We start from the raw sequence: 24,190 nt of genomic DNA, 5'->3' as shown, positions 1-24,190 counted from the left end.
TTACAAAATTATTTTTGTTATTCTAGATCCTCTTCTTTTCCATATAAATTTTAAAATAATCATGTCTATATTTACAAAAAAATATCATTGATCTTTTGGGAGGAATTATATTAAACATATATATCAACGTGGAGGAAGTTAACATTCTACCTGTGTTGTCTTCCAATCCATGGACATGGTATTTCTCTCCCTTTGCTTAGATCTTTGATTTCTTTCCAGTTGGAAATTCAGGGTGGTAAAGTGTGGCAACGATAGGCCTGACTTCACTTGTTCCTCTTCCAAAGATCACTGTATTTCTTGCTTATTTTAGGTGGAAGAATAAATTTGATCCCTGTTACTTCATTTTGGATAGAAGAGAATGTCTCCAAAAGATTTAATTACCCATGTATACTCATTTTCAAGTTGTATGCAAATTTTAAAAAGGCAAAATCTATTTTGAAAAGGGCAGAATAAATAGTTCATGATGATAAATCCCAGGTAGTAATGATTTTGAGCATTCTTCATCAGATTAGATTTCAATTCAGTCACATAAGTGTTATTGAATTTTTATTATCTTTGGTTATAATGACTCTTGCACTCTGGATTTTTTTTTTTCTTTTCTCTTTCTCATTGATATTTTTTTTTCTTTTCTCTTTTTCGTTCTTTTCAACCTAGGTGCCTGAATGTTGAGGGCAGACAGTAGACTCTGCAATTGTTGTGGTCGTTGCTATTATCATTTGTTATTGTCATTGTTATTATCATTATTATGTAGAATTTATTGAGCACTTTCCTATGTTCTGGCAATAGACTATATAGTAAATTACATGGGATAATTACATGAGAATCCTCACATGGTCTATTTCATGTTGGTAAACTATAATGTCCATTACACAGAAGAAGAAAGTGAAAACAAACAGGTGATGTATTTTACATTGGAATAAACACCCAGACAGCTTGACTCCAGAGCCTGGGGAAGCCACTGTGAAGAAACTGTATTAAAACAAAAGTTTGTTTAAAAATACACGACAGCTTTTGACTATTGACATCTTTGTCAGGAAGACGTTCTCACTGGTTATACTGGGTTATTTCATTACCCTGAAAACTGGTGACATGCTTTTAAAGCAGAGTCTTACCAGGTACTATCCCAAATGCCCTACTTGGACTTTCCTTAATTAAATGAACACCACCCTAAACTTTTCAATCAAATTTGAACTAAATGCTTACAGAGGACTCTATGGGCTAGAGGACTGTGTGTGGGTGTCCTCATTTCACACTGCTTACTTTTTCTAGCAGATAAGCCCAGATAACAACAGACCATGACTTAGACTCCTAGTCCTTTCCAAATCAATGGTTACCCTGAGAAATTCATTAACATTTCCAAAGCAAACCAAAAAATGCCAGTATCAAGGTCCATATGCACGTGTATTTAGGACAAAAGCAGATCAGCCAGTAAGATGTAGAAAATCTGACACAGGTTTATCCAGAACTGTTAACATATGAATGAATATGTAGCTTCTCAAAGAGTCCTTTTAACCCCAATCACAGATACACTACATTTACCAAAATAATTCCCCTGTGCCCAGGGGCCCCTGGTGGACATTACCGCAGGCAGAGAAGCAGCAGTGGGTAGACTCTTCTCAAAGAGGAGGGGTTATAAGGAAGGCAAGGTAATCTGTCCATTGTTAAAAGGGCAGCATTACTTCTTACTTTTTATTTTTTGCATCTGTTTTTGGGCTGCTCTTCCAATAAAACAGAGCTCTGATTTGTGGCCAGCATATGAGTGCTACCACTGCTAAAGTTTCAGGGTGCCTCTCGCAGGATTCCCACTTCAAATTTTAAAAGAGCTTGTCACTGCAAAAAAAGAGAAAGAAAACGAATCTGCCTGTTTGTCTATCAATCTATCTCTCTACCTACCTCCCTATCTGTTGTGGTCTACAAGAAACAGGAGGTTGATGGGGGGATACTTAAGAGGAGGCAGGGAAGAAAATCTACTCACAGTTTAACCCCAACCCCCAACTGTATATCCTATGCATTAAGGAGGGAAGACAGAGCAACTGAAAGGAAACTGCAGAAGCCCTCCTTTAGCAAGACTAGTGACCTTTTTAGCATCCTTGAAGAATGATTGTTCTCATTGTTTTAGCAAATCAAATATAAAACACTCTTTTTAACTGAGGCTTGCATTTAATCCCATCACTTCCATGATTATTGCCCATTTGAAAATATGTGGATGAGCATTACGATATCACCTTGTTTCCCACCCCCCCCCCCGCCATTTCCTTATTTAGCTTGCAAATAAATATATTTGACTCAACATCTTGGGAAAACAAATATGCCTACAAGAGTTTTAGAACTGTGGTTTATTAAAATGTAACACTTCTGAGCTGCAGAGGGAAAATTTTAGATGTTAAGGTTCTTATTGTTTCACAATTTTTCTATTGACAGATAACCAGCTTTTCTGATGAAGTGTTGTGTGGCATTACTTACACTTAAAAGTTCTACAATTCATAGATACAGACAAGATTGATTTTCTTTTTAATTTTGAAAAATATATTTTTTTTTCCTCAAAAGCAAAATCAAGTCACCGTACTTCCTATAACTAATGCATTACATTTGGTGTTTGGTTGATGCCCAATTGACAAAAACAAAATTTGTATTTTTAGGAGGCCTATATAAGCAAACCATTTAGAGCCTACTTTCTCTTTCCTGCTTAGACAGATGATTTAAGCATAATATAGGTTTCTGAGCGCATAATAGGGTGAGGAGGCATTTGAATAAGTGCCCTACCTTCACTGAAAATAGTAAAAAATACTACACAGTAAAGAGATTTTGAAGTTAACATGTGACTATGTCTAGGCAATTTATAACCAGTACAGCAGGAAACAAATTGGTATTTTTATTTAACAGATATTTCAGTATAGATGGCATATTATTTGTTAAAGAGAAAAAAAGAAAAACAGTATAAATTGATTTATATTACAGATTATGCCTGTCTATATTTGCCATCTATACTGCATGATTTAAATCGACATATGTCTTCTTTCATCTGTGAAAGAACTTATTACCTTGTCCTTTCTAGACTCACTCTAAATTTTATTTATAGATAGTGAGGAGAATTTATAGCAGAGGCCTGTAAGTACAATATGCAATTATTTTGAGAGCTCTATCTATTACCTGTGGGTGCTGGAGATGGTGCTAATAAACTTTCAGATTCTTTTCAATGACTTTTAAATAAAAATTGAGATGTGCCTAATTAATCATGACAATGTTATTTACTCAGGTAGTTAGTATTTTTAAAGCACCCACAGAATGCATATTATGTGTGGGGGAAATGCGTTAATTTTATTTAAAATGGGGACCCCTGGTATGGAAAATACTTTTCAGATCTCACAATGAACCAGCCCAAGCATGACTGTGGTTTCATGGAGAATTAGAAATGAAAAAGAATGGTTTCCCTTACTCCAAGTTTCCACAGGCCTCCATGGAATAGAATTTTTTTAAAGAAAAATTACATGCAATGATATATTTTATAGCTTTTATTCCCTTTTCTCTTCTCTCTCTCTCTCTTTTTTTTTAGTTAGTTTGTTGTTAACTTCATTAGTATGAAGTTTTCTGGGAAAGATCTGTATTTAGTAATCACATATGGAATACCTAAAATATGAAAGACCTTGCAATGTATAAAACTTTTATATCGATGTTTTATTTAGTATTTTGACAAAAGTGGAGAAAAGAAAAACCATGTTGGGTTCCTAAGACCCACTTTGATGTTCTAAAACTCCCCTGTCAATTTGAAATATGACGGTATTTTTTTTCTAATTGAGTACGATATTCTAAGTACTTAACATTTATTTATTGGTAACTAGATAGTTCTTATTTCTATAATCTTTGATATTATGGTCTAATACTTCTGAAAATTCTTGTTTCTCTAAATGTTTGCATTTAAAAGAGGTGTAAAAAAAATTAAACAAGAACATTTTCACTTTATGTGGTATGACACCAGTGTAGAAAATAATATTCTTATATTCTAATGGTGCTTTGTCAAGACTTCAATAATCCATAAGATAATTTAATTCTGAGTAGATTTCATATTAACACGTGCTAATTTTTCCCCATTTTTGTTGCTGATGTTTAATATAGGTACTTTCTTGTCTGTGAGCTGAGTTCAACAACATGAATTATGGAAAGGAATCTAATCACATAATTATTTTTTCAATAAAGAAATCTGGAAAAGAGTAAGTTGATTTAAAAAAGTAATGTATTAGTGTCTTTATGGATCAATTAAAAAAAAAAAAAAAGACCCTGACTAAATTTAAATCATCAGTAAGAGGAACCAGAAATATAAAACCATGACATAAATGCAAATATATTATCAATTAGTTCAGATATAGTACTTGACATTTAAAGGTGATTTCTCCTAATTTAGACATTAACATTCAGGTTTTTTTCAAAACTTGACTCATATAAGGAAACTAATATGCATTCAATATATAGACTGAAGACATTTTAGAATAAAGTCTTATAAGAAATCTAAAGTAAAATATAAACAGTGATTAACTCCAGAGAAGGGTCCAAAAATCAGGATGAAATGAAGGGAAGAGGTAAGATAATAAAAGAATTTTGATTTAAATGTTATAGCCTGGGGTGCCTGGGTGGCTCAGTGGGTTAGAGCCTCTGCCTTTGGCTCAAGTCATGATCCCAGGGTCCTGGGATAGAGCCTCCCATCTGGCTCTCTGCTCAGCAGGGAGCCTGCGTCCTCCTCTCTCTCTGCCTGCCTCTGCCTACTTGTGATCTTTGTCTGTCAAATAAATAAATAAATAAATCTTTAAAAAAAAGTTATACACTTTGCAATGTGCTAAATATATACATATTTTACCAAGCATACTTTCTAAAATAAAATGTTTGTATTAGAATTATTTTTATATATTTGATTTTCAGAATGATAGCTGAAATATTATGACTATTTATAAATATATTTTTCCTTGAAGACATCAAAATTGAACCAATTTTAAATGCATAATTGCATTCCATCAATCACTTATAAAGTTGAAGAGTGAAAATACTTGGCCAAAGGTCTGTAACAATATCCAAGTTACAGTTGTTTCTGCTCATTCTTTCTGTAATCTACCCAATTTTCAGGTCCTATTTGGATGTCTTTCAGACACAAAAACATTGTTTTCATTCTCACTTACCACGTAATATCCCCCAACTCAAACCTGAGGTCTTTATTTCTACCTGATGAGTAAGAAGCACCTGAAGGAAGCAAAAAGATTTCTCATTCTGACTGATTTGGTGTACATCACCAATTAATTTTTAATTTTAAATCACCAATTTATTTTCATGTGCAAATGTTGTTTCATCAAAGGTAGGAACAGTGCCCTAACCACCTTTTCATCTCACACAAAGCTTGGGCATACTCTTGCTGTTTGTTGAATAAATACATATTTAATCATTGTGGCACTACTTTTTTTTTTTTTTTTTAAATACAGGTGCACTTGCTTTTATAGAGACTATCTTTTAAATTGAATTGATTATTTGTTTTAGGGTCATGCAAAATGATCTTACTCTGGTTGCTTTTATGAGCTTTTAACAGCTATTAGTTCTTTCGGCAGCAAGGAATTATCTTCCTCCCTAAAAACTGAAATTGAAGTAAACCCAGGGAAATCAGCTTTTCTGGCTACAGTTAGAGGTAATATACAGTACGATGTGAGAAACTGAACATTTTCACTAATACTCAATAACTTGAACTTTTTATCAATTTGCTTCACTTCTCTGCACTTAGTTTCCTCATCTATAAGACAGAATGTGTCATCTGACATACATTAAACTTCTTTGTTAGCACAGTTTTAGATTTACAGAAAAACTGCAAAGACAGAGAGTTCAGTTTAGACTTTAAAACAAAACAAAAATGTTACCAGTGATAAAGAAGTACATTCTGTAATGATGAAAGGAGGATTCCGCCAAGAACATGATTATAAATGTACATGCACCTAACAACAGAGCCCATAAATATGTTAATAAAAACCTGACAGAATTAAGGAAGAAATACACAATGAAGCAACAATAGCTAGAGAGTTAAATTCCTGTTGTGGTCTTCCCAAAGATGCAGGATGGACCACCACCTATAAATTGGTATGGATACTGAGACTGATTACTCTACATATCCACCAAGAGAGTTTAAAATTTTGGTTACTCACATAATGAGGCTCTCTTAAGGAGAGCAAGACTTTAGACTTTCCTCAGAAAGTCTAAAAATGACTTAAGAGCACAGAGAGGAGATCAGCTTAGAGTTTTTATGGTGATTAAGGGGTACAGCAGGGGTGAAGGCTCACACGAAAGATGTACACTACTTGTCAATGCCAAAGAAAGGAGCACCCGAGCTTTCTCATCAGCTTAGAGTAGACAGAAGACAGAGAGAGAGAGAGAGAGCTTAAAAACTGTCACTAGTAGAACATCAAAAAATAAGTCAGTCTTTTTATTACAACTCCAACTAATAATGGAGGGTAAAACTAGGCAGAAGATCAATAAGAAAACTGAAAATTTGAATCAACCATATGTAATAAATACATTATAAACACTCCACTCCAAATAGTACAATACACATTCTTCTCAAATGCACATGAAACAGTGTCTTGAACAGATCATATGCTAGACCATAAAAAAGTTCCAATACACTTTCAAGATAAAAACACTCATCAAACTAAGAATAGACTGGAACCTCTTAAAACCGGTAAGAACCACTGAAGGAAAACTTGGATTCAACTTCATACCAAATCATGGAAGACTGAACATGTTCCAATAAAGATTAAAAAAAAAATGGGGCATCTGGGTCGTTCAGTAGGTTAAAGCCTCTGCCTTCGGCTCAGGTCATGATCTCGGGGTCCTGGGATCAAGCCCCGCATTGGGCTCTCTGCTTGGCGGGGAGCCTGCTTCCCCCTCTCTCTGCCTGCCTCTCTGCCTACTTGTGATCTGTCTGTCAAATAAATAAATAAAATCTTTAAAAAAAAAAACAACCTCAAAGATGTCTGTTCTTATCATTTCTATTCCATATTAGCTGGAGGTTCTAGTTAGGGCAATCAGACAATAAGAATAAATAAAGCTCAGCCAGAATGGAAACAAAGAAGCAATAGTATCTCTGCCTGTAGATGACATAACCTTGTATATAGATAATTCTAGGGAATTCACAAAATATCTATAAAACTAATAAAACATGTTCAGCAAAATTATAGAATACCAGATAAACAAAGAAAAATCCATTATATGTCTATACACTATAATGAATATACTAAAAATGAATGAATGTACTAAAAGTGAAATTAAGAATTGGGGCACCTGGGTGGCTCAGTCAGCTGGGGATCCAACTCTTGATTTCAGCTCAGGTCATGATCTCCGGGTCTTGAGATCCAGCCTCCCCACGGGGTTCTGCACTTGGTGTAGAGTCTCCTTGTTCCTCTCCCCCACCCCCCCACCACTTGCTCTCCCTCTCGCTCTTATATAAATAAATAAATAAAATCTTAGAAATGAATACAATTCCATTGATAATAGTGTTAAAGAAATAAAACTTAGACATAAATTTAACAAAAAAGTAAAAACTTGTGCGTGCTCTAAATACTATAAAACATTTCAAAAGAGATTAAAGAAGATCTAAACAAATGGAAAAGAGCCCTAATGGGAGTAAGGAGCCTTTTCAACAAATGGTGCTAGGACAACTGGATATCTACATGCAAAGAGTGAGGTTGGAACCCTGCCTCACATCATATACAAAAATTAACTCAAAATGGATCAGAGACCTAAATAGTACAGCTAGTTAAATTGTTAGGAGAAAATGAAGTATAAATCCTCATTATCTTGGATTAGAAAACTGTTTCTTAGATATGATACCAAAAGCTCAAGCAACGAAAGAAAAAATCAGCAAGCTGGATTCACCGAGGGCCACCCTTTTGGGTCCCTTCCCTCCTCAGGAGTTTTGTACTACCACTTTACTATCTATTGTTCAATAAACCTTGCTTTGCTGGAAAAAAAAGAAAAAAAGAAAATAAAAAGAAAAAAAAAGTGGATTCACTGCAATTAGAAATGTGTGCATCAAAGGACACAATGAAGAAAGTGAGTATGGTCTGGAAGAAAATATTTGCAAATTATTTAACTGATGAAAGAATGGTATCCAGATTATATATATAAAACTGCTTCAAATGAAAAATAAAAGACAAATAACCCAATAAAAATGGGAAAGGAATCTGAACAGACATTTCTCTAAGGAAGAGATATAAACGTGGCAATTAATGCACATGAAACAATGTTCAATGTCATTGGTCATTCAGGAAACGCAAGTCAACGCCACAATGAGATACCACTTCATACTCACCAGTATGTCTATAATACAAAAAACAAAGCTTTGGTGAGGATGTAGGGAGATTAGAGATCTGAAACATTGCTATTGGAATTGTAAAATAATATAACCACTTAGGAAAACAGTGCATCAGTTCCTCAACATACAAGTTCCTATGTGAGACAGCAATTCTACTTCTATATACACCCCAAAATGACAACATACAGCCAGCAAAAACTTGTAGATAAATATTAATAGCAACATTATTTGTAATGGCTAGGAAATGGATATAAAGTAAGTGTCCATCAAATGGCAAATGGATAAACAAAATGTTATGTGTATATTTAATGGGATAGTATTTTGCCATAAATATGAATGAAGTGCTGATATATTCTATAACATGAACAAACCTTGAAAACATTATGCCAAATGAAAAGAACCTAGTTGCAAAAGAACTGAAAGTATATGATTGCATTTATATGAACTGTGCAGAAGAGGCAAATCTATAGAAAGATAGATTAGCATTTGCCTAGGGTAGGTGGGTTGGAGAGAAATGGGAAGTAAAATGCCAAAGGATACATGAATATAAAAGTAAGATTATAAAACTTTCAGAAAAAGTAAACACAGGAGTAACCTTTATGATTTTAAGTTAAGCAATTACTGCTTAAATACGACATTATCTTAGATACGATGCCTTAGACAGGATAGGGTTTCTTTTTGAAGTGAGGAAATATTCTAAAGTTGCTTTTGATGATGTTCATACAGCTCTGAATATACTAAAGAACAATGAATTGTGCAATTCAAATTACCAAATTGTATGCTATGTGAAATATATCTCAGTAAAGTCACTAAAAATATTTTAAAGATTGTGGTAGATTTAACAAGTACATATATAATATATGCAGCAAATAGTGGGTGCTGGGGATAATATGGGGCAAACAGATAAAATATTCTGGCTAGATTTAAAAAACATATACAGTTAAAGGGGCACCTGGGTGGCTCAGTCTGTTAAGTGTTGGACTCTTGATTTTGGCTGGGCTCAGGTCATGCCCCACGTCGGACTCTGTACTAAGCATGGAGCCTGCTTGGCTCTCTCTCAGAGCTCTCTCTCTTGCCCTCTACTCGCCCCCCCCACCCACTCATGCTCCCTCTCTCTCAAAAAAACAAAAATAAAAAAAAGATACAATTGGTTTATTATAAAAATAATGTATTTTATGTAAGAAATACCAAATAAATCAATGGCATGTTCAACTTTATCCTTCCTTTTTTTTGAAATCCTATTTCTAAGGTTTAGTAAGATAGATGGAGTTTATTCCCTCTAAATTTTGTCATTCTCATTGTAAATTATGCTGGCCTCCACCTATTTAGTAACATAAACACAGAGCTCCAGAAACTTTGCTTAAAGAAGTAAATCTGATCTCATCTTGCTCCTGGTAACAATTCCCTTTGATTTGCAAGTTAATCGGAACTTCTTCCATCAGAATAACTTCTTCTTAGTATGTGTGTCTACTGGGCCAGTTTTGCTAATAAACCTTGTCTACCCACAGAAAATAAGAAGAATGACTAAGAATGAATAAAAAAGGACAGAAGATTTCAATTTATCACCCAGGCCACATTGCATGCCTTCAAATCTCCTTTAAAGGCTAAGGTTATATATATACATTTTCTATTGGTTTAAGAACTCAAACAGACTTCAGTAACTGTATGGTCTTAGTTTAATAGCAGAAATGTCTGGTACTTTTACAAACTAATTAATTTGTTTTAAAATTCTTTGCTTTGGTAATGAGTCTACTTATATTATTGACGAGATGCATGTTAATATCATACTTTTTATTATTTGATTCTATTTTCTACACTTCTTATTTTACAAAGAATGTGGTTTACTTCCAATTTATATCATTTGTCAATAAGTGCTGAAATTCACAATACATTCTCTGAGAGTTTCTAAATTTATTAATATCAATACATACTGACATGCCATGTCAAAATATTTGGACCTATAACCTTCCTCTATCACCCTGAAACTGAATTAATACAAAAGTTAAATAACCAGAAATGTTAAAGAAGCTCTTTCATATAATATAATGACCATAGGTTTGGAATTAAAGAGACCAGTGCTTAAAAAAAAAAAAAAAAGTTCAGCCCTTCATTATCTGGTACTAAAACCCCTTGAATTATACACACATAGTTTTTAAAACAAGGGTCGACATTGGATGTTTTATAGAGAATTAATTAAAATAATACCTAAGGAATTAGCCCTATGCCCCTACTAAAGTACAGAAAATGCTCAGAAAATGTTTATTCTCATCACTTTTTTAGGGGGGTTTATGATACTATGTTGCTTGCATAGAAAACCCACCTTCCACAACCTTGTGGTTTAGTCTGGGAGTAGGGACAGAAACAAACATAACAAACAAGCAAGCATATAAAACTGTGTTATAAGTTTGAGAGAGATTTGGAGAAGATGATGAGAGATGAGGCAGTAGAGGTTAGAATTAAAATCTTACAGATTGGGGTGCCTGGGTGGCTCAGTGGGTTAAGCCTCTGCCTTCAGCTAAGGTCATAATCTCAGGGTCCTGGGATCGAGCCCCGCATTGGTCTCTCCGCTCAGCAGGGAGCCTGCTTCCGGTCTCTCTCTCTCTCTGCCTGCTTCTCTGCCTACTTGGGATCTCTGTCTGTCAAAGAAATAAACAAAATATTTAAAAAAAATCTTACAGATTATTTTTTAATATTATTTATTTATTTAGAAAGAGCACTTGCGAGTGGGGGATTAGACAGAGGGAGGGGGGAGAGAATCTGAAGCAGGCTCCCCACTGAGCGATGAGTCCCAGGAGAGCTCAGTCTCACAGTCCCCATGTCATGACCTGAACCAAAATCAGGAATCAGGTGCTTAACTGACTTAGTCACAAAGGAACTCCAAAATCTTAAGGATTATTAAAAAAGTAGAAGGAAGGTTACATTTTAAGGAGATAGAGCATAAAGAAGAAAGTTAACACAGTGAACTCAAGGAAAACAATAGAATAATCAGATGATTATTTTGTGAAAGAGCAGATGAGGGAGAGGAACTGAATACAGCGTCATTAGGGTGATATGTTAAAAGGCAAAAGCAATGATCACTGAAAGTTTTTGAGTCTGAGGAGGTAATAATATCAATTAATGTGAAGAAGGAAAAAATAAATGTAAAGAAGAAAAGAGGGCTGCTTTGGAGGACATTAAGTTATTTTTCTGAACTTCTTGGTCATTTAACTAATACGTATAATGAAAAGGGTATCAGATCAGGATCACATTCACCAACGTCTGTATTTGGGTTCTGTCCTATCATTTGCTACGTGAACTTGAATACATTCTTTAATCTCTCTAATGTTCTTTTTCCTGTATAGAATGGAGCTATTACAATTCAATGAGATGGCTATTTGTGAGGATCAGAATTAATAGATATAAACTGTTTATCCTCATTTGGGGTTCATGTTAGGTACTTATTAAAGGCAGAAATATTCTGAGCCTTTTAAGAACACATAATATTCTTTTTCCTCTTCTAGAAAAGACTCTAATACACAGCATTCAAAATCACTAATGGGCTTTAACTTAGGTCAAATAAGTTGTTGCTATTTAAATGTTTGTTTACAGTAGAATCATTTTCAGCTAAACTTTTGCAAAACTCCTTCATAGTTATATGCAGGGAGGGTCAACCATCCCCCTAGAAGGCTGGAGGCATCTTTTCAGTCATCAAAAGTGTAAAGTCTAATTTCAGGTACCCAGGAGATTCTGAAAATGGCTTCTGCCAACCAAATCATCATGCCCTCTAGATAAACCATCCCTACTTCTAGTTTGGCAGTTTCTTATGAGGCAAAAAAAAAAAAAAAAGTCCTTCAAATTGTGAAACAAGATAATTAGAACTAGCTAGAACTTGGCTGATAATAGGCTGGGAATTTTTCAAGGGCATCATGTCAAAAACTTTATTTAATACAGGTCCAACATTTGTGAAAAATTGTACAAAGGGAAATGTTGCCACTTTGGATCCCTGAGGAGTTCAGTCCTTTGCCAACATGAATGAACGGCATTGTGCACAATCCATTGCTCCATTTCTAAGCAAAACATTGAAGTGGTTAGTGTCAGTCTGTTTCTTATATCTTCAGAGTTAGCAACTTAAAAAAGAAAGAAATGAATTCCAAGCCTTTTAATGTTACACATTCAGAACTCCAGCATGGGAATTTTCTATCTAAAAGAAAAAAAGTATGATAGTTAAAATATTATGTAAATCAGATCTTCTCAAGGAGAACAAGAAAACATTCTACAGTTGTACCATATCATATCAGAAATTTTTTCTTAGAATACCTTTATTTTTAATTGATAGTTAACTCTTATTTCTAAACAGTGTTTTTCAAAAACATTAAAGAGACGAAGAAATGAAAATCTCTTAAATAAGGTCTTGCATTTACCCCTGCAAACAATGACAATAAAAGAATGATTCTGCATTTGGAGTTATCCTGGTGGATATGTGTGATGGTGGGCACTTAACATTAACAACAACAACAACAACAACAAAGCCAATAGCAACAAAATGTCACACAGAAACTAGCTGTTGTGGGATGAAGAGTTTAGGGAAATTTCAGTAGTTTTTTCCCTTTGGTGATCAGGAGTTAAAGTATAACATATTCTTTTAGCCATCAGAGGCAGAGGATGCAATGTGTGAAATGAGATGTATTTCAATTAAATCTTCTGATGACACTGGCATTCTTTAAATGGCTTCATCACATGCTATTTCCTATTATTTCCTCCAACTTCAGCTTAGAAGATTAAGGCTCTGAGAATGAGTGTCGAAGTCCTAAGGTTTCATCTTGGATCTATTCTTCACCTACTAAACCTGTCCTGTGAACCCTGACAAATCACTTGAAAATATATAGGTTTCATTTTGCCAAGTCTAAAGACTCTTTGTACTTTCAAACTATATGAATACTCAAAATCTGCTGTCACTGATGCTTATCAGAAAATCTATCCACATTCATCAAATAATCTAGTCCTTTTACTTGTATAAACAAAGGGAGACTCCCTAACGGAGGGCTATTACTTTAGGCATGCTGAACAGGTTCAACAAAATTTAATGGGAAGTAAATTTCCAATTCTGGGGAAGACAAGAGTTATGGATAGCCTACATACACTCCAACCATAAAAAACCATATCAATGAATTAAATTTATGAAGCAGCTATTTGTAGGCATTGGAAAACAAGAAGAATGGAAATACATGGTGTGAACTGCATATCTACTGTAGGTTCTATCTGTCTAGAGGCATTTTCCAAACTTTGTCATAAAGAAGTGGCCAGACAACAATAGTTTCATGGGGCAGAAGAAACAGAGATCAGGGTTCAGGGTTGTTGAATAAGCAAAAATGTGTGGGACACAGAAAGAGTAACAGATATCTGGATAGTGATGCTCTTAAGTGTTTGGTTGAATGCTAACTCATATATTCAGGATGGGACTCTGTGAGAACTGGCAGAGAACAACTTTCTTTATGGAAGTCAAACAGTACTGGGAAGGATTTGAATTCTAATCAACTATTTAGAGAGATATCACTGAATACTCACTCATCCAATTAAAACCTCAGAAAAGCCATTCCCTATAAATAGAGCTGATGTAATCTTAGAATAAGAGTTACTTTATACTGTTCCCAAAAAGACCTCAAACTAGTTTCAGGGTAATTAAGCTGATCAAACAGTTAATTAAGGGCTCAACAGAGCAAAAGTGAAAGCTCTTGAGTATGAAATCTAGCTTTTTGTACATATGGTGCAATTTAAAAAATTGTAACACATAACCAGGAATAAACAATCAATAGAAACAGACTGCGAGATGACACTATTATAAAAATTAGCAGAGTAGAGATTTAAAGCAGCCATGTAAATACATTCAAGGATTTAACAGAAGAAATGGATGTGAAAATAAAGTAGAAGTAAAGAAAGTTTTGGAAAGAAAAACATCTCCAAATGTGACATAAATATTAACCTACATATTTGAGATGCAAAACAAATCCCAAACAGTGTAAGCAAAAATAACAAATCTAAGCACTCTGTTGCTTAAATCAGTGAAAACTTAAAAGTCAGAAAATCTCGAAAATAACTGGATGGAGAAAGATGAAAACATACACAAGGGAACACTGAAAAGAATGGGTGCTGATGTTTCATCAGAACAATGCAAGGGAGGAGCCAACTGAATACCTTAAAATTACTAAATATAAAAAGTCATCTTTGAATTATAAGTCCAAAGAAAATAGTAGTAAAAATATAAGCAAAATAGACATTTTCAGTATAAGAACTGAGAGAATCTGGTACCAGCAAACTGGAACTAAAAGCAATATTAGAGCAAGTTTTTTAGGCAAAAGGAAGGTCTGCATATAGGACTCTATCAGGTCCGCATAAGTGACAAAAAAGAAAATTGGTAAATAGGTGTGTAAATATAGATGACCAGTCTTTTCCTGTGGGGAAAAAGAAATCTTTAAAGGGAAATTGACTATTTAAGGCAAAACTACAACAGTGTATTGAGATTTATAATAAATGTAGAATTATAATAAAAACAACTGAACAAAAAGGAAGATGGTTGGAAAGTGAGGTATATTATGTGAAGCTGATAAATTCCAATAAAGGTAGACTGCAGATGCTGACACTGAATACCATAATCCTTAGATGACAGCTGAAAGTAAAACAAACAGATAAAACAAAAATGGTGAATAGCTGAGATTTATAGAATAATAAAAATAAGAACTTGGTTAATCCAAAAGAAGTCAGGAGGTTGAAACAAGAACAGATGGGACAGTGATGTTTACGGCAGCATTATTGACAATAGTCAAATTATGGGAAGAGCTGTGTCCTCTAAATGATGAATTGATAAAGAAGATATGCTATATATACATGCTGAAATATTACTCAGCCATAAGAACAATGGAATCTGTCATATGCAAGACATAGATAGAACTAGAGAGTCTTATGCTAAGCAAAATAAGTCAGCCAGAGAAAGACAAATATTGTATAATTTCACTTATACATGGAATTTAAGAAACAAAAAAAATGAACAAAGGGGCAAAAAAAAAAAAAGAGAGAGAGAGAGAGGCAAACCAAGAAACAGATTCTTAACTATAAAAGAGAGAGAGAGATGCAAAACAAGAAACAGACTCTTAACTATAGAGAATAAATTAATGATTACTAGAGAGGAGGTAGGCAGGGTGATTGGTTAAATAGGTGATGGGAATTAAGGAGGGCACTTGTGATGAGCACTGGGTGTTGTATATAAGTTATGAATCACTATATTATATACCTGAAACTAATATTATACTGTATGTTAACTGAATGGAATTTAAATGAAAAGTTAAAAAAAAAAGAACAGATGGGAAAAAGATAATTTAAAAATCACATAATGGTACACATAAACCAAAGCATGTCAATAATTATATTATGTAAAAATTCTATTGAAGTCCAGTGAAAAGATATTTTCACATGATATTGCCAAAAAAACCAAAACCAAAACCAAAACCAAAAAAAAACCAGGAGAGACCCAACTATATGCTATTTACAAGAGATACCTTTAATTCATAAAGACACAGTACAAAGATGAGCGATGGAAAGAGTAAGCAAGAGAAAGTTATCTATGTTAACATCTATGTTAACATCAAACGTAGATTTCAAGAGGAAAGTCTTGCTATCAAAGACAAAGAGGGCATTTCATAATAATAAAGGCCAATTCCATAAGCAGACACACACTGAATGCTCAGTAATTGATAGAAAAAATAGGAATTCAGTAAGGATATAAAAGATTTAAATATTTTAAGAACCTAGTTGATATTTATAGAACACTGTGCACAACAAATGCTGAACATGTATTTTACAAGGTCATTTAGAACATGAAAAATGATAGACCATAGTACTAGTCTCACTAGTTCCAGTGGTTTGACATCATATAGTATATACTCTGAGCATGACAGAATTAGATTAGGTATCAAAAAAAAAAAAGATACAGAAAATCTCAAAACACTGGGAAAGTCAGTAATACACTCATAAATAACTCATGGTTGAAACAAGAGCTAACAAAATTAGAAGATACTTAGAACTATATTTCAAAAAAAAGACACTTAGAACTGAATGATAATGAAAAAGGCATATAAAAAAAGGCATATATGCATATATGGGGTATCATAGTAGTGGTGCTAATAGGGAAAACTATAATTTCAATTTGTTTTTATTAAAAACGATGAGAGGCAAAAAATTAATTATCAAAATGTTAGCCATAAAAGCCTGGTGAAGATGAACTTTTAAAATTAATCCAAAAAAAAGCAACTAATAAAGATGAAAAAGGAAAGAAAAGAAATAGAAACAGATGACTAACAGGAAAAAAAAAATGAAATTCATCATTAATGATATAGAAACATTATCATAAAATAAAATAAAATATAACCACCTTAAGAAGCTCATAACCAGATTGATTAAGAAAAAAAACAACACAGTATCAGAAAAGAATGAAGCAGCATCAATATCAAAATTATAATTATGAGCAACTTAATAGCTATAAACTTAACAACATAAAAAGGACACATTTATTGAAAACCACACATTAATGGACTGATGCATTTGTTAGACATTGAATTTTTAAATTAATAATCTTCTCACAAAGAAATCTTCAGGTGCAGATGGCTTCACTGTTGAGTTCTAGAAAATATTACTGGAAGCAATCCTATCAATCTTAAACAAACTCAGAAAACAGTGGAGGAGGAAACTCCTTTTAATTTAAAGAGGTCAGCATAACCTTGATAGGGAAACTAGAAAAGCACAGAACAAGCAAATAAAGTCCCAAACTAATAGCCTCACACAATTTGCTAAATATTAGCAGGTTGAATCCAGTAATATGATACATAAAAATAAAAATAAAAAAATACCAATTTGGTTTTATCCTCGAATGGCAGTCAACTTTAACATTGAACATCAGTCAATGTTATTTACCACATAAACAGAATAAAGAAGAAAATAATATGATCATGTGAACAACTGCAGAAATACAATTTGACAAAATTTAAACTACATTCATGAAAAAAAAAATCTCATAGCAAAGTAGAAAGAAAAATAAAGGCAGGAGGACTTCTTCAGACAGATAAAGCCATCTATGAAACTTCTACTATGAACATTACACTTAATATTGAAAGAGTAATGATTCCCCTCCATATCAGGAGTAAGATAAGATTGGCTGTCCTGACCACTGTTATTTAACATTGGCCTGGATGTCCTATCCAGTGTAACAGTAACACAAGGAAAATAAAGTGCATAAATATTCAAGTATAAAATTGGAAGAGATGTAAAATGTCCTTTAGTCCATATGTAGAAATCACAAAGAAACTCCAAAGTAATTTCTCAAACTAACAAGTGAATTAATGAATACCACAAACTATGAGGACAACATAAAATATGTTTTCCATGAACAACTGGCAAATCAAATAAAAAGAACCATTTACAACAGAATCAGAAACCATAAACCATGTAGGATTAGGTTTACCAAAAAATGTGTAAGGTTACTACACACACACACACACACACACACACACACAAACCTACAAAAGATGATTTGGGGAAATTTGTAGAAGAATTAAAATATTGGAGATATACCATGTTAATGGATTAGAGACACTAAGGGAAAAGAGAGAGAGAGAGAGCAATTCTACTTCTACGTGTTTACTCAAGAAATATGGAAACATAGATCTATGCAAATTTGTGTATGTGAATTTGTTCACAATAGCCAAAAACAGGTAGTAATCCAATTGTCCATTAACTACTCAATATATAGGAAAATTGTTAATATATCCATATTATGCATTAGTACTCAGCAATGAAAAGTAGCTAAATATTACTATATGCAACAACATGGATGAATTAAAAAAAACAAGTATGTGTATAAAAGAAGTACAGAACAGGAGTGACTGGCTGGCTCAGTTGGTAGAGCACAAGACTCCTGATCGCAGGGCCATGAGTTCCAGCCCCATGTTGGATGCAGATTTTAAGTTAAAAAAAAAAAAAAAAAAAGTATAGTATAGGCTTTTTTCTTTAGTAAGAATATACTTTAAATCCTAGCACAGTCAGTGAAAGAGAAAAAAAAAATCAAAAAGAATTAGTGGAGATAAAATGAAAAACTAAAATTATTTAAAATTATTTGATTAATCCAAAAGGAAACAGGGAAAAGAGGGTGAGAGAAGGAAAAGTAAACAGATGGTACAAATAGAAAATAATTAGGGATCATGGATTTGAACTTTGTCATATTGATAATTATATTAAATACAAATAGTCTAAACATAGCAATTAAAAAGTAGATATTCTCAGAATAGGTAAGAAAACAACACCCAACAATATGCTTCCCAAAAGAAAGCTTTCTTCACATACATGAAGACACAAATTAAAAAAAAGGAATAGTATGCCAAAAAAACATATCATGCAAACAGAAATTACCAAAGCTGACATGTCTATTTTATAATATCAGACAATATAGACTCCAGGACATAAAGTCTTACCATAAGTAATGAAGGACATTTCATAATATTAAGAGATTGATTCATCAAGATGGTACAACCATCCTCAATGTGTATGAACCTAATTATATAGCTTTAAAATACATGAAGCAACAACTTACAGAATTTGAAGAAATCTGTAATTATAAAGATTTCAATGTTTTTATCATTAATTAATAAAAGACTTTAAAATAAGAAATGAAATATAAGACTAGGACAATGTTGTTAAAGAACTTTGATAGATATTTATTGAATACTTGACCTAATACCTGCAAAATACATAGAATCTTCACATGTGCAAGGAATATTCATGAAGGCAGACCAGACGGACCATAAAATAGTTCTCAATAAACATAAGAGAATTGAAATCAGAGAATATCTTCTGACCTGATCAATCTTAAATCAGAGGACATTAACAGAAGAGTATCTGGAAAAAAAAAATCCCCAAATATGCATATAATGTTAACTGACTTTCAACAATCGCTCCAATATAATTTTGGGAAAGGATATTCTTTTCAATGAATGATGCTGGAATAACGATACTTTCATGTATAAAAGAAAGGAACCTAACAGGATATGCATAAGTTAATTTGAAAAGGATTACACAGATTAAGCCAGGGTTAGAGAGGCAAAATGGCAGAGGAGTAGCCGACTGAAATGATATCAGATCCCAGGAGTTCAGCTAGACAGGTATCAAACCATTCCGAACATCTACAAACTCAATAAGAGAGAGAAGAGAAGAAGAGCAGCAATTCTAGGAACAGAAAATTAACCACTTTCTGAAAGGTAGGACAAGCAGAGAAGTGAATCCAAAGTGATGGAAAGATAGACTGTGGGGAGAGGGGCTGGCTCCCAGAAAGCAGCAGAGCAGCAGAGCACAAAATCAGAACTTCTAGAAGTTGGCTCCACTGAGGGACATTGCTCCATAGGCTAAGTAGGAGTGGAGCCCTCACAGGGACAGTGTGGTTTCAGGTCCTGTGGGGTCACAGAAAGATTGGGGGTGTCTGAGTGTGGCAGAGCTGCCAGGTATTGGAGCAGGGAAGCCGACTACAGAGACAAAGCCGAAGAGTGAGCTTTCAGATTGGGGTTACCTTAAACCATGGTTACCTTAAACCATTCAAGGCACAGTCAGGCCACTGCTCTTCGAGAAGGGACCCCACAAGTGGCAGATCCAGGGAGAGTCACCTTCCTCCTCCAGGAGGAGCAGCATAACAGGAATCTGCTGGGTTTGGAGACTCCAAATGGGGCTGGGTGCCAGAGATAGAAATGCTTGGTCACAGGCCAGGTGAACATAGAGCACTGTTGGAGACCAGGGAGATGCGAGTGATTGACTGCTTATCTCTTAAGGTGCACTGAGGAGGGGCACTGAGCTCTCAGCTCCTCCAGGCTGGAGACTGGGAGACTGCCATTTTCATTCCCGTCCTCCAAAGCAGTACAGAAAGCATTCAGGGAACAAAAGCTCCCAGAGCAAATCTAAGCAGATTACTTAGCCTGGCCCCTGGCAAGGATAGTGCAATTCCATGTTGGGCAAAGATATTTGAGAATCACTGCAATGGGCCCCTCCCACAGAAGATCAGTGAGAACATCCAGCCAAGACCAAGCTCACGGATCAAGAACAGCGGAACTCCAGAGATAGGGGAAAGCAACGCATAAAATTCATGGCTTTTTCCCCATGATGCTTTAGTCTTGCAAAGTTAATTTTTTTTTTTAAACATGTGTCAAAGATTTATTTCACTCATTCATGAAGGAACAGGCAGATAGACAAGCTGATTCAAGGAGCATGAGAAGTATGGTATTTATAATCGCTGAAGAAGAATGTGGGATAAGATGACCACTAGGTTAGATCTTCAAAACTGGTTTAGGCCCCTCCATAACCATACCCTTTGGGGTTATCTGTTCTACCAGAAAGAAATCATTTGTGTCTCTATCTGACACAAATCTCCAAGTAACTTCAGTAAATCTAGGTCCTGATCAATAGCAAATGGTGAGCCAAGCAAAGGTCCAGATCACTGAATAATCCTTGGAAGGGCCTTTGGGATCAAACTCCAGCATGACAATGAAAGGGCACACATTTCTTGCAAAGTTAACTTAAAAAATTTTTTTTCTTTTTCTATTTAACTTTCCCTCTTTCCTCTTTTAACTTTTTTTTTTTTTTAAGATTTTATTTATTTATTTGACAGAGAGCGACACAGCGAGAGAGGGAACACAAGCACGGGGAGTGAGAGAGGGAGAAGCAGGCTTCCCGCCAAGCAGGGAGCCTGATGTGGGGCTTGATCCCAGGATCCTGAGATCACGACCCGAGCTGAAGGCAGTGGCTTAACCCACTGAGCCACCCAGGTGCCCCTCTTTTAACGTTTTTTAACTAGTTTATCTTAACAACACCTTTCTAAAAAAATTTTTTTAAACCATCATTGTTATAGTCATATTTTATCCTTTCATTGTATTTAACCTTATTTTTTATATACATGTAGGACTTTTTTTTTTTAAATTCTGGGATACAATTTCTTCTACTAGATCAAAATATACTCAAATCTAGCACATAGCTTTGTTCTAGTCTTCAGCCTCAGCACATTCCCTCCTCTTTTTTTTTTCTTTTTCCAACCAATTTATCTTATCAATTCCTTTTCTTAGAATTTTTAAAAATTTTCATTTTTACAGTTATATTCTATCCCTTCATCGTGTTTACCCTTATTTTTGTATATATATAAATTTTTCTTTCTTTAAAATTTTGGGACGTAGTTTCTTCTAAGAGACCAAAATACACCCCAAATCAAGTGGTTGTTCTATTCACCAGTCTAACATATATATATTTATATATAAATATATATTTTATATATTTATTATTATATTATATATCATATTAAAATTATATAAAACATATAACATAATTTATAAATATAACAATAAAATTATATATATATTATATATACTATATATTATATATATATGATTTTTTATTCTTTATATCTTTTTCCCCCTTTCTTCTCACCCTGGTAGTTTTGGATCTCTTCTGATTTGGTTAGCATACATTTTTCTGGGGTCTTTTCCACACTTTTAGTATTCTATGCCCTCGTTAATACATTCTTAACTGGATAAAATGACAAGGTGGAAAAACTCATCACAAAAAAAAAGAACAGGAGGCAGTAACAACAGCTAGGGACCTAATCAATACGCACATTGGTAATATGTCAGAACTAGAATTCAGAACAACAATTCTCAAGGTGCTAGGTGGGCTCGAAAAAGGCATGGAAGATATTAGAGAAACACTGTATGGAAAAATAAAATTCCTTTCTGGGGAAATAAAAGAACTAAAATCTAACAAGTTGAAATGAAAAAAGCTATTAATGAAGGGTGATAAAAAATGGAGGCTCTTGGGGCAGCCTGGGTGGTTCAGTGGGTTAAGCCTCTGCCTTCAGCTTGGGTCGTGATCTCAGGGTCCTGGGATCGAGTCCTGCATCGGGCTCTCTGCTAGGCAGGGAGCCTGCTTCCTCCTCCCTCCCTCTCTCCCTCTCTCTCTCTCTGCTTGCCTCTCTGCCTACTTGTGATCTCTCTCTGTCAAATAAATAAAATCTTTAAAAAAAATGGAGGCTCTTACTGCTAGGATAAATGAGACAGAAGAGAGAATTAGTGATATAGAAGACCAAATGTAAGAGAATAAAGAAGCTGAGCAAAAGAGAGACAAACAACTACTGGACCACAAGGGTAGAATTCGAGAGGTAAGTGATACCATAAGACGAAACAATATTAGAATCCCAAATGGGATTCCAGATGAAGAAGAGAGAGAGGGGCAGAAGGTATATTGGAGTGAATTATACTAGAGAATTTCCCTAATATGGCAAAGGGAACAAGCATCTATTTCCAGGAGACACGGAGAATCCCCAATCAAAATCAATAAAAATAGTTCTATACCCCGTCATCTAATAGTAAAACTTATAAGTCTTAGTGACAAAGAGAAAATCCTGAAAGCAGCTCGGGGGAAAAGAGGTCTGTAACATACAATGGTAGAAATATTAGATTGGCTGCCCACTTATCCACAGAGACCTGCCAGGCCAGAAAGAACTGGCATGATATATTCAGAGCACTAAATAAGAAAAGCATTCAGCCAAGAATACTGCATTTGACTAGGCTGTCATTGAAAATAGTAGAGATAAAAAGCTTCTAGGACAAACAAGAACTAAAAGAATTTGCAAACACCAAATAAGCCCTACAGGAAATATTGAAAGGGGTCCTCAAAACAAAGAGAGAGCCTAAAAGTAGTAGACCAGAAAGGAACAGAGACAATATACAGTAACAGTCACCTTACAGGCAATACAATGGCACTAAATTCATATCTTTCAATACTCACCCTGAATGTAAATGGGCCAAATGCCCCAATCAAAAGACACAGGGTATCAGAATGGATAAAAAACTAAAACCCATCAATATGCTGTCTACAAGAAAGTCATTTTAGACCCAAAGACACCTCCAGATTTAAAGTGAGGGGGTGGAAAACAATTTACCATGCTAATGGACATCAAAAGAAAGCTGGGGTGGCAATCCTTATATGAGGTAAATTAGATTTTAAGCCAAAGACTAAAATAAGAGATGAGGAAGGACACTATATCATACTCAAAGGGTCTGTCCAACAAGAGGATCTAACAGTTTTAAATATCTATGCCCCTAACATGGGAGCAGCCAACTATATAAACCAATTAATAACAAAATCAAAGAAACACATCAACAATAACACGATAATAGTAGGGGACTTTAATACCCCCCTCACTGAAATGGACAGATCATCCAAGCAAAAGATCAACAAGGAAATAAAGGCATTAAATGACACACTGGACCAGATGGACATCACAGATATATTCAGAACATTCCATTCCAAAGCAACAGAATACACATTCTTCTCTAGTGCACATGGAACATCCTCCAGAATAGATCACATCCTGGGTCATATACCAGGTCTCAACTGGTACCAAAAGATTGGGATCATTCCCTGCATATTTTCAGACCACAATGCTCTGAACCTAGAACTCAATCACAAGAGGAAAGTTGGAAAGAACTCAAATACATGGAGGCTAAAGAGCATCCTACTAAAGGATGAATGGGTCAAACAGGAAATTAAAGAAGAATTAAAAAAGTTCATGGAAACAGATGAAAATGAAAACACAACACAACTGTTCAAAATCTGTGGTCAGCAAAGGCAGTCCTGAGAGGAAAGTATATAGCAATACAAGCCTTTCTCAAGAAACAAGAAAGGTCTCAAGTACACAACCTAACCCTACACCTAAAGGAGCTGGAGAAAGAACAGCAAAGCAAGCCTAAACCCAGCAAGAGAAGAGAAATCATAAAGATCAGAGCAGAAATGAATGAAATA

This window comes from Enhydra lutris, unplaced genomic scaffold (genome assembly GCF_002288905.1).
Source record: "Enhydra lutris kenyoni isolate GAN:26980312 unplaced genomic scaffold, ASM228890v2 scaffoldscaffold54, whole genome shotgun sequence".
Taxonomy (NCBI): domain Eukaryota; kingdom Metazoa; phylum Chordata; class Mammalia; order Carnivora; family Mustelidae; genus Enhydra; species Enhydra lutris.
Note: the sequence above shows the minus strand (reverse complement) of the source record.